The 12711-nt window shown below is 38.0% G+C and overlaps 1 protein-coding gene across 1 annotated transcript in view; it reads right to left on the bottom strand.

Moving 5' to 3' along the window:
• Positions 1–12711, bottom strand: part of LOC132235830 (ankyrin repeat domain-containing protein 36C-like) — a 165488-nt gene that overhangs the window by 31009 nt on the left and 121768 nt on the right. The gene's annotated exons all lie outside the window — the stretch shown is intronic.

Here is a 12711-nt window from a genome sequence, read left to right as displayed (position 1 = left end):
ATAAGAAAATAAGACCCCTACATGTGCTATCTACAACAGACCAACCTTAGTGAAAGATACACACAGACCTGAAAGCAAAGGAATGGAAAAATATGTTTCTTGATAATGCAAACTAAAAAGGCCCTGGCATGGTAACTCAGTTGGTTAGAGCATTGTCCCAATACACGAAGTTTGGAGTTCAATCTCTCCTCAAGGCATATATAAGCAGCAACCAGCAAATGCATGATTAAGAGGAACAACAATCAATGTTTCTCTCTCTCTCTCTCTCTCTCTCTCTCTCTCTCTCTCTCTCTCTCTCTTAAATCAGTAAGTAAAAAATAAATTAAAATTTTTTCAAATGTAAACTAAAAAAAAAAAAAAAGAGCCAGGATAGCAATAATTATATCAGATAAAATGGAATTTAAACTAAGGCTACAACAAGAGACAAAGAAGGCCATTATATAATGGTAATGGGATCAATCCAAAAAACAAGAAATAACTTTTCTAAACACAAGAGCACCTAATTACATACAGCAAATATTGATATAACCATAGTTGGGAGTTCAATACCCCTTTGACACCAATGCATAGATCTTCCAAAAGAAATAAAAAAGATAACAGTACCTGAAAGGACACATTTTACCAAACAAATTTCAGTTATTTTTTCAGAGAATTACACTGTAACACTGCAGAGTATACATTTTCTTCAGGTACACATGGAACATTTTCCAGGGTAGGCCACATGATAGACCATAAAAAAAAGCCTTAGAAAATTTAAAAAGATTAAAATCATTTCACACATCTTCTCCATCCACATTTGTAGTGTTATCAAACTACAAATCAATCACACACACACACACACACACACACTCACAAACACACCTGAAAACACACAAACACATGAAGGCTAAATAACCTATTACTAAACAGGGAATGGGTAACAATGAGATCAAGGAAGAATTCAAAAGATACCTACAGACAAATGAAATGAGAACATGACAACCCAAAATCTATGGAACAGTGAAAGCAGTCCTAAGAGGGAAATTCACAGCAATGCAGGCCTACCTCAAGAAACAAGAAAAGTCTCAAATTACAGTGTAACCTTTCACCAGAAGACCTGTTTTAAATAAGCCTACTGGATAGTTTCTAAAGGTGTAACATGATCTTAATTCGATCAATTGATTAATTATTATTATGAGAGTGTTTTGTAGTGAGTATAGTTAAGCAAACATAAAATAAACCATTTTAAACTGAAAAATTCAGTAGCATTTGGTACATTTACAATATTGTGCAATGATGACATCTATCTAGTTCCAAAACGTTTCGTCAGTCCAGAAGGGAACCTCATTCCCATGAAATTGAGACTCCCCATGTCCCCTACCCCAGTCTCTGGCAAGCACTTGTCTGATTTTTGTCTCTGGACTCACTTATTGTGAAAATTACATATAAAAGGAATCACACAATGAAATAAGCATATATTCTGGCCTGGCCCGAGTGGCTGAGTTGGTTGGAGGGTCGTCCCAAGCACCAAAGGGTTCAGTTCTCAGTCAGGGCACACACACAGGTTGTCAGTTCAATCCCAGTTGGGGCTTATGGGGAAGGAGACCAATCCATGTTTCTCTCTCATGTCAATGATTCTCTCTCTCTCTCTCTCTCTCTCTCTCTCTCTCTCTCTCTCTCTCTCTCTTTCCTGTAACCGTTCTTCTCTCTAAAATCAGTTTTTAAAAAGGCATATCTCTGTGGAGAATGTAACAATAAAAAGACTAATTTTGCATTACAAACATAAATCAATGATAGGTCAGCAGCTACAAAATTATAAGAGTAAGTGCCACACAAAATTAAATTGAGAGCAGGAAAATTAATTTCACAAGGGAGCACTTTACCTTCAAGTCTTCATTGTGTGATGTAGGCCTTGAATCATCAATGCCAGGTTTGCTGCAAAGTCTTTACAGTAAAATATACAACAAAAATGAGTGAGTTCATTTCTTTAAAACAAGCAACAAAAAGTTTAAGTGAAAGATCTGTTATCTGTATATCAAACAACGATTCTTGATATAATTAATGCTGGTGCTCTGTTTCAAAAAAGGCTTTAGTTATCTATTTCTGCGGCCACCTATCCCAACCTATGAACTATTTAACTGAAGACACACTCGGCCTGAGACTAATTTGTTTTCACCAATTAATGCTGACATAACTTTTGTTTCCTGAACTGGCACACATCTGATGACCTAAATCAGTGATGGCGAGCCTATGACATGCGTGTCAGAGGTGACACACAAACTCATTTTATTGGTTGATTTTTCTTTGTTAAATGGAATTTAAATATATAAAATAAATATCAAAAATATAAATCTTTGTTTTACTATGGTTGCAAATATCAAAAATTTCTATATGTGACACGGCACCAGAGTTAAGTTAGGGTTTTTCAAAATCCTGACACGCAGAGCTCAAAAGGTTCGGCATCACTGACCTAAATCAAGGTAGGAAGATACACTGTCCCTTCCTCCTTGTCTGTCCCTGGTTCAAAGACTACTGGATGTCGGTCAAAAATGGCAGTCTTGGTTCTTTAGCACGGAAACCACTCATTAAGGAGAACCTATTCCTTCCTTTTACCCTAAAGCCATACAGAAAGTTCCCTGAAATGGTGGAAATGTCCAAATGTCAAAGAGCAGAGTTATATCTTGTTAGCCATCCTACACCCAGAACATGTAGGCTCCATGCCAGTCTCCAACATTTAAATCGTCAGCCTATGAGGGCACAGACTCCTGAAACCAGGACAGGCTCAAATGACCAAGAATAGGAGCTCACTATTTCCCTGCTCCTGGAAAACAATCTAAAAGGAGTCTCAGTAATCCACGCATAACATAGGCGTGTTACCAACTACCCAACTCCATTACTGATTTGACAACTTGTCCTGTCCCTGCCCAACTCTCAATGTACTTGGGAAGCACATCAGCTAATTGGGAAAAGTTATACAAATAACCCTCCTAGTTAAGACTAAACATCTAAAAACAAAAACAAACAAACAAACAAACAAAAAACAACAACAGGGGGATTGCCTGGCCAGTGTGTGTCAGTGATTCAGCATCAACCCATGAACCAAGAGGTCACCAGATCAACTCCAAGTCAGGGCACATGCCCAGGTTGCTGGCTCAGTCTTAGTAGGGGGCATGCATGAATGAGGCAGCTGTCGGTGATTCTCTGTCATCATTGATGTTTCTATCCCTCTCTCCGTCTCCCTTTCTCTCTTTCTAAAATTAATAAAAACATATTTGAAAGGGGGGAGGATCTTCCTGAGAACAATTATTAAACAATGCCTCTTGACCCAAACTTCACAAATAAGTCTCTAAATATTGAATATGAAATAGTTTTCATTTTGAACAAAGCTGATGGAAGGCAACTTTTAAACAGAACACATTTGGTTAGCCCTGGCCAGGTGGCTCAGTTGGTTGGAGCATTGTTCCATACACCTGAATTCAAGTTTGATTTCAAATCAGGACACCTATCCAGGTTTCAGGTTCAATCCCAAGCTGGGGCATCTGTGGGACTCATGCACTCTGAGTGAATCAGGTAATTTGAAGGTATTGACCAGAGGAACAACACAATCTTACTTATATTTTAATAGGCCCACTATGTTTAGAACTGAACAAAAGACTAGAATTGATGGGAAAAAAGAAAATTAGGAGGTAAGGCAAGGAGAGAGGAGTGGGGGGAGAGCAAGAAGAAGGAAGGTGGCAGGAAGGAAGGAAGGAAGGAAGGAAGGAAGGAAGGAAGGAAGGAAGGAAGGAAAAAATCAGTTAATTGTATATTAAGCTAATCTATATAGCAGATGATGGTGACTGGGCCTGGAAGATATGACTGGATTTTGGATATGCAGTCAACTCTTGAGTTTGTAGACCTTGAATTAACAGACTTTAGGTTTAATGGATAAAACTTCTGTATGTCATATGTGAAAATTAATACCCCATTAATTTGAAAATGCTTTTAACCAAAATTTGCTTATACTCAACAGGTTATTTTTTTGTGATTAATTCACAGTTATTTTTAACAAATTTTATCAAAAAGCCGTATGTTGTAAAACCACTGTAGTAATTTCACCAACATAAATACATATTACTTATCAACAACTATAGACTACATATTTAAATCCAAGAATCACTGCTCCTAAACAATGTTCGGCAAATGATTAGGACATGATCACACCACATGGCCCATGAGCAATTGGTTCTGTTGGCGAGTAGAGTGACTATCTGCAGAAGTTTTAACATGTGCCAGCCAATGTTCCCATGTGCACTGAGCCGCGCCCCAGCTGTGTGCATTTGCTTATTCTAGGTGACTGGTGAATGCATGCATTAGTAGACCTATTCACTATAAATTTAAGATTATGTATTAAACACATCATTCTAACCCTCTTCTTAAAATATAAACAAAAGGAAAAGAGTTAATTTAACGCTAAATTGCAAATTAGAAGAGTCGGGAGTGTGTGTGTGTTCATACATGTTAGCAACATGGCATTAAAAAAGCAAACTGGAGTGGACATTAAAAAGAAACAAAGACGGCCCTGGCCATTGTGGCTAAGTGGTGAGAGCATTGGCCCACGCACCGAAAGGATCACGGATTCAATTCCTGATTAAGGGCACATACCTGGGTTTCAGGTTCCATCCCCAGCCCTGGTCCACTTGATGTATTTCTCTCACACTGATGTTTCTGTTTCTCCCTCCCTCGCTTCCAGTTTCTCTAAAATAAATAAATGAAGAAAATATCCTCAAGTAAGGGTTAACAACATTACAGCAAAAACAAAACAAAGACAAAATTTTAAAATTTGAGTTAATATTTATATAGGTGCAAGCAACAAAAGCAGAAAACATATGAAATTGGCACCAGAAAGCAAATGAACTGGGCACGTGGCACTTCAGTTGAGGAAGCATTGCTGAAATGCGCACACAACAGCGTTCCTGTGGGCCCAGTGCAGGCAGCTGAACTGAACTCTGCGGCAGTTAAGTTTGCAAATCATATGAACACACCATTCAAAGCAAGTGATGGGTGGCTTTGGCCCTTTCCAAAAGGCACAGAGTTCTGTACAAATGAACTTACATATTTAGTAGTATTAAGTGCTACAACAGAAGAGACTGAACCATTAAGGCAAAAATAATAGAACGTATAAATAATGAAGTGCTATTATAGTCTCAGATTTAGAATGATGACGAATACACAAGCCCCCAAATATGAAAAACCAGCACTTGGAGGAAAAGTCAGCAAGGACAGGATCTTGGCACTGCTATGTGCCAACACCAATGGATCACACAAACTGATACCTGTAATTGTTGGCAAAACTCATAAACCTAGAGTTTTAAAAAATATAATGAATCATCTGCCTTTTTTACATTAAAACTCTAAAAAGGCATGGCCCAATGCGGACATTTTCCAAGACTGGTTGTTGAAAGAATTTGTGTCAGCAGTCAGGAAGTTTCAAGGTGAAGAGCTTGGAATACCACCAGAAGATGCAAAATGTTTATTGCATTTAGACAATGCCCTTGCTCATCCATCCAAATTATGTTCAGAAGATGGCAAATTTAGATGTATGTTTTTGCCAAAAAACATAGCATCACGTAGCCAGCCCATGAACCTGAGGATAATTCTGGCAACCAAATGAATATACCGCAAAAGGTTTTTAGAGGAAGTATTGGTTTATTGCAGAATGAAGTTAATGATGAACATACAACAGGACAGTGTATCTTACAAAATTTACCGTTTTAAAGAGTTACCGCTTAAAATCAGCAATTTTTAAATTTTGCTGCAGCATGAAAAGAAGTGAAAGTGCAAACATTGGAAACTGGTTGGAAGAATTGGCTTGATGATGAAGACAGACTTGCATTTAGAAGGGCTGGAGGTTACTGATTACTGTGGGACAACACAGAATATTGGTGGACAAGTAGCTGAGGAAGATGATTACAGTGGTTAGAAGATGATGAAGGTGACCCTGGGTATCACACTATGACTGAGAGTGAAATAGCAGATGAGGTGATGACCTGGGAAGATGAGGGTGGCAGTGAAGATAAGGAGGAAGAAGGAACAACATGCTCCAAACATAAAGTTATCAGTGGTGGGATCCCATCTCCACGATCTAATAACATTCATTGACAATTCATCAGATAATGAAATTCCGCTTCATTAAACCCATTTTCAAAATATTAGGGAGTTAATTATAAAAAACAGCAGACATCAAACGTTCAAACTAAATATGATAGTTTTGTCAAAGCAGGATTACCTAAAGCAAGCACCTCAACATCAAACATTATAGGTCACATCACAACAGGAGTGTCTGGATATATCGTCATCCAAAGATAATTAAATAGGAAAAATTTTTTCCCCTGTTCTTATAAAATTTAAATTTTGTTTTGTTTTTTGAACATTGTTCATTTGTTTAGTTAAATATAAAGTGTATTTTCTGAAAAATGGTTGTTTCTATTAAGATTGCATACTTACTATAGTCTCAAATCTATGGTGAGTATATAAGTAATACCTATAGAAAACTTCTCTGGGAAATTAAACTTTTCATAAATACTTAATTTTAATTATACAAACATGTCTACATACATAAAAACAGGAAAACTAACTTGTCAATTTTTTAACATATGCATTAAGAAAACCTACTTTATTATATATAATGGTCTTTCCACTTTGAGGACACCCCCTTTCCCAAATTGTTCCTTTGCACCAAGGTTTTACTATATTTTGAAGGAATTCTGACAAGATTTGCTCACAGGTTAGATGTGAAGTTTAAGACAAAGAGAAAGACAGGAGTTGAGGATGACACCAAGTTTTTGGCAGAGCAATTGAAGAACTGTTGTTCACTCAAACAGGAAAGACCACGTGAAGGGCAGGTTTTAATCTATCAGTAGATTAATTTTGAACATCTTAAGTCTGGAACACCCAATAGCTATTAAAAAAAAGAGAGATATCAAGTAGGCAGTTTGATTTATAGGTCTGACTTTAAGGAGAGAGATCTGGGCTGATCATTAGTATATACAAAGTAGTAAACATCATGAGAAAAAAGATCAAGGACTGAATCCCCGGACATTTGAATGTGTAAAAGGTGGGAGATGAAGAGAAACAGAATAGAATGAGAAGGACAGACTAAACAAGGGTGAAACCAGGTGTGTTCCCCCTTCCTCTTCCTAAAAACTCAAAGTCCTTAGAGACAAATGAAAAAAGAGAGTTTTCCAGTGGCTCAAATATTGCTGATAGGTTATGTAAAACCAGGTCTAAAACATTGTGTCTAGATTTATAGAGGAAAACAAGTACAAACCTTGAGAAAAACAATTTTGGAGATGAGGTGAGACTAAAAATTATGAGAGTGTGTTCAAGAGTGCATAGAAGGGGAAGTGGAATCAGTGAGTATAGATCAGGGGTGGGCAACCTTTTTGTGAGTGCGTGCCAAAACCAGCAAAATCTCTGACTCAAAATTCTTCTGCGTGCCAACCTTAATTTTTTGAGAACATATTACGCCTGCTTGATATCTCTTTGGTGTACATATGTGAAGAACCTTGAAGAAATAATAAAATTCATTCGAGCGACAAAAACAGTATATGATGATGAAAAATACATTTATTTTTTAATGTATACATGTACACTGATCGTCCAACAGAAAACTTTATGACTCCGTTTGCAATTATCAGTGGGACTTTTGTTGCTGCATAACGGCTGACAGAGATTTTACATCAGGTTTATATTTTGTGACTTTCAGAGATATGCACGAGCTACTACTTTCATCTGTTAGGCTACTCCTATTACAAGACTCAACAAAATTCATCACTGAGAACAAAGATTCACAAGTGTATGTGGATGAAACCAAAACATTGGTCGGATCCAGGAAGGCAGGGAGAGTTAAGGCAGAGGCATAGAAATTGCTCTTCCCCTCTCTCATCACCTACACTGAATTTATCTGAAAAATAAAGAAGTCGATATTAAGAAAAAATTGTAAATGGTAGATTATAAGTGAGGGTTTCTCATGCCAGCAAAAGTTACTGGCGTGCCATGTTTGGCATGCGTGCCAGGGGTTGCCTACCCTGGTTCAGATAATTCTTTTAAGGACTTTGTAGCTAAATGGTATGGGCTTGGATAATCTCATCTTCTTCATGTTTAGCTGTAGCTTTTAATCCTTTCATAATGACTCTAAAGAATTTTTGTAATACTTAAAAGTCTTTTCATTACATACCTGTAATATTACATGGTTTAAAACATGCCAGACTAGGTATTTCATAATAAATTCACAAATTATACAAATAAAGACCCCATGAAATTTTTCTAGATCTGTAAGATTACATAATCTGATTGTGATGTTTCTCATGCTTAAAAAGACCACAGGAATTCTTACTGGATGAAAGTCATCCAATCCTAGAATATGTTACACTACTCAGATGTACAAAGCACACTGTAATTAGTCATATTAAAATTGTATAATAGAAATAAAGGGGGAAGCATGCAGGTAATATTCTTACTTTATAAACTATTTTTGTTAATTGTGTAATATGAAGCCCCTGTTGAAAAATTGTGTGTGGTGCATACTGAAATGTATTCTCCCACAAAAGGAAGGATAAAGGCATGCATGCAGTGTACCCTTCAAAAAGAAGATTCACTCACTAGGAGCACCTTGGTTTATAATGCAGGGTCAACAAATGAATGCTGCAGGCCAAATCCAGCCCAGAGCCTGTTTTTGTAAATAAAGATTTATTGGAACACAGCCACACCCACTCCTTTACCTAGTGTCTATGACAGATTTCGGAGACCTGATGGTTCACAGAGCCCACAATACTGACTATCTGGCACTCTAGAGAAAAAGTCTGTCAGCCCCTCACCTCACAGAGTAATCCCCTGATGCTTTTTAGTAGGTTTTACACAATATACTGAAATTTGTGTATAAGATTGGAATAAATTACCTTGTGAAATCCCTCATTTTTCTGATTAATTTGGGTGCCCAATATTTGAGTGCTCAGGTATTAGGAACAAAACACAAAAATCTAGTAACTAGCAAATAGGTGGAAACAAAGTAGAGTGACAGTATAGCATATACCTTCCTTTTATAACTGAATGGCTAGTAAAAGTATTCTCACCAAATTTCCTTAAGGCATGACACTAAACCCAATGCTTTAACTACAAGGGTAACAATCAGTATTCTGTAGACCAGAACTTCCCCCATTTGTTCCAGTGTCTGCATACTACATTATTTTATGGGTATAATAATGTATTTCCTTATAGATAGGTATTTACACTACCTATAACTTTTTTGTAATGTTGTAATAAACATCCTTATATATGTATATAAGTATCATTTGTATAAATATCCTTAATGTATATACACTATACAATATATACAATATGTACATAAGTAGTCATATCATATATAAACACATATCATGACCTACTGTATATTTTATATACATCCTATATAATAAAGAGCTAATATGCAAATAGCCACCAAGCCCTCACATCATCAAGCCCTCACACCATCATGCCTTAATTGCTCAGACACTCAACACTGGGGAGAGAGAAATGGGGAACAGCCAGGCTGTGGCCTGGGAGAGGGACAAGCCGCCTGCCCGCAGTTCTGGGCACCAGTGCCTGTGGCTGCCGCCCAGGAGAGGGACAAGCCACACACCCTGCAGTCCCAGGCACCTGAGGTTGTGGCTCCGGTGAAGCCGCCTGCCCACGGTCCCCTGCAGCTGTGCCGGGCCTGGGTGAAGCCGGCCCATGTCCTGGGTGCCTGAGGCTGGCTAGTGGGAGGGAAGCCCAGAACCCAGGTGCCTGCGACCAGCCTGAGGAAGGAATCCAGGGTCCTGGGTGCCAGGCGAGGCAGAGGCAGTTAGGGGTGATCAGACCAGCAGGGGAGCAATTATGGCAATCAGACAGGCAGGCAGAGGTGGTTAGGGGTGATCAGGCAGGCAGGCAGGCAGGTGAGCTGTTAGGAGCCAGCGGTCCCAGAATGTGAGAGGCAATCCGACATCCCCCAAGGGGTCCCGGATTGGAGAGGGTGCAGGCTGGGTTGAGGGACTCGGGAGAGGGACAAGCCGCCCACCCCGTGGTCCAGGGCAGCAGCAGTTGAGGCTGTGGCCCAGGAGAGAGAAAATCAGCCCACCCCACGGCCCTGGGCACCAGTGGCTGTGCATGAGGCCCGGGAGAGGGACAAGCCGCATGCCCCGCGGTCCCAGGTGCTAGCACTGAATTTCATGCACCAGGCCTGTAGTAATAATATATAATTAATGTCCTTACAATCTGTAAGTGTGTATGCATCCAAGTCATGTTTTCCTGTAGGATGTAGATCTGGAAGTGAAGCTATTGGGATAAAGGGATGACATACTTGAAATTTTGAAACTAGCTCTATTACCCTTTGAAAAAGATGTGCCAATATCATGTACCACTAGTGCATGGGAATGCCTTTTCCTCCTATGTGTTAATTCTGGTTGTTATTTTTTAAATAAAATCTTTATCATTTTATATTTTTAAAATGGTATCTCATTGTTTGTTGATTTTCATTTTTCTGATTACCAGGCAAGGATCAATCTCCGTAGTAAAAATATAAAATTTGTTAATCATGAATATTTGCTCAAATTGGAATTTGTTTTATAGGAAAAGAGTAATTACCTACTATTAAATACTGCTGTCGGCTTACCTATCAGAGTCTTCACTCTCCATAATAGGAAGCTGCTGCTTATCAGTCTGTTCAACTTTGCTTTTCTGACTCCATCCACCACTGTCTGCAGCAGCAGCAGCATGATCCCTGTTTCCTGACACTTTCCTTTCACTGCTTTTCAGCTTTTTTTCTTCTTTAACCTTTGATGAAAGTTTGATATTAAGGATATTGTTATTACCTTATTCATTAAAAAGACTGTGCTTTCATTAATGTTATCATTTGACTCTTAGTTTCATTGACTTGACTTTAATCAATAAAAATATTTTGTGTGTTTTTCATTATAGGTCATTGAAGCTGTCAATTCTTCTTCAGTTCTGTTTCAGTAAAGAAGCAGAATTTTCCAAGATTTGTAAAAGAGCTGCCTGAATTTTGTGCTCCTATTCACATCACATCCACACTCTGTTACCTAACATTCCCCTTACCCCGCCCCCCACCCCATTTGTCTAGCAGAGACAGAGCAATAATAGGACAAAAACGCAAAATGTGTCCTCTTCTGTCTGTCCCACCTGGGTCTTGCATCACAGTCAGATTTAGAGGGTGTGACATTGTCCCTCACAAACAAATAGGAAGCTTTCCTGTGTTTGCACGAAGCTATTCCTTCCCCTCTTGCCTTTTACAATTCATTTTTCTTTAAGATCTTTGAGGGCATCAAAAAAGTGGTGGTATTCATAAAATATATGAACCACAGTTCACCACAGCACTGGAGCAGAGTGAAACCAATGGATTGTTGGTTAATGGACAATTCTGGAAGATGAGTAATACAATGACTATACAGTTTTATCGCTAGAGGACACAGAAGTAGTTATGTACTTACTTTAGCCCCATATTTACTGATAACAGAAATAAAACCAAGGTTAAGTGACCTATCCAACCTTTGTATGGATGCAGTTCCTTGCATATTATGGCACCAAAAGAAAGGATATAATTCTATAATGCTGAATCAGATAAATAAACAGAAAATTTCATCAAATTAAGCAGGCAAATTAAGCATGACTGTTAAAAAGTAATTTAATGCCTTAGTGTAATGAGAGGGCTCATCTGCTTTTTCTTATGAAGGAGCATCATATCTCAATCTTTTTCCATTTTAAAAGTCAATGCACCTCAAAACTCAGTTTTCTCCTTTAGAAACAAATACTGATCCTATTGCAAATAATTTATGTGACCTACATGATTACATCATACATGTCAAAATGACAATCACCGTGCTTTTATATTTGACAGGTATTCTACAGCTTTTTATGGTTTTTAATCTTTCCATTACAGTTCACAATATTATTTATATTGGTTTCAGTTGTGCCGCATAGTGGTTAGATAATCAAATACTTTACAAAGTGATCCCCTGATATCTTAATACCCACCTGACTCCATTCATACTTATTGCAATATGACTGAATACATTCTCTATGCCGTACTTGACATTCTGTGACTATTCTATAACTACGAATTGGTACTTGTTGAACCCTTTACTTTTGACCCAATCTACCGACCCCCTTCCCTCTGGCATCCATCAGTCAGATCTCTGTCATCTAAGAATCTCAAAAATTATTAGTTCACCTATTTTGCTCTTTACATTCCACATATGAATGAGATCAGCTGTGACTTATCTTTCTCTGTCTGTCGTATTTCACTTAGCATAATACCCTCTAGGTCCATCCATGCTGTCACAAACAGCAAGGATTCATTTTTTTTATGGCAGTACCATGCTTTATTAAACAATATAGTGTAAAGCTTTGACTCAACAAACACATCGGAGAGTGGTGATAAAAAACATACGTGGAAGTATATATGTTTGTTATTAAAATATCTCAATAAAATTGCAATGATGATGTACAGTGCAGGTGGGTACTTGAAATATTGGGGAGACCAATTTGTAAAGTATATGATTATCTAACCACTATGCTGGACATGTAAAACTAATACAATGTAAACTGTAATGTAAACTGTAACTAAAAATAAACTCAAATAAAAATACCTGGGGGGGGTAAGAGATCAACAGAAGGACTTGTATGCATGCATATAAGGATAACCAATGGACACAGACA

Source organism: Myotis daubentonii, chromosome 1 (assembly GCF_963259705.1).
Source record: "Myotis daubentonii chromosome 1, mMyoDau2.1, whole genome shotgun sequence".
In the NCBI taxonomy this organism is placed as follows: Eukaryota; Metazoa; Chordata; class Mammalia; order Chiroptera; family Vespertilionidae; genus Myotis; species Myotis daubentonii.
Note: the sequence above shows the minus strand (reverse complement) of the source record. Positions and strands in the feature narration are given on the sequence as shown.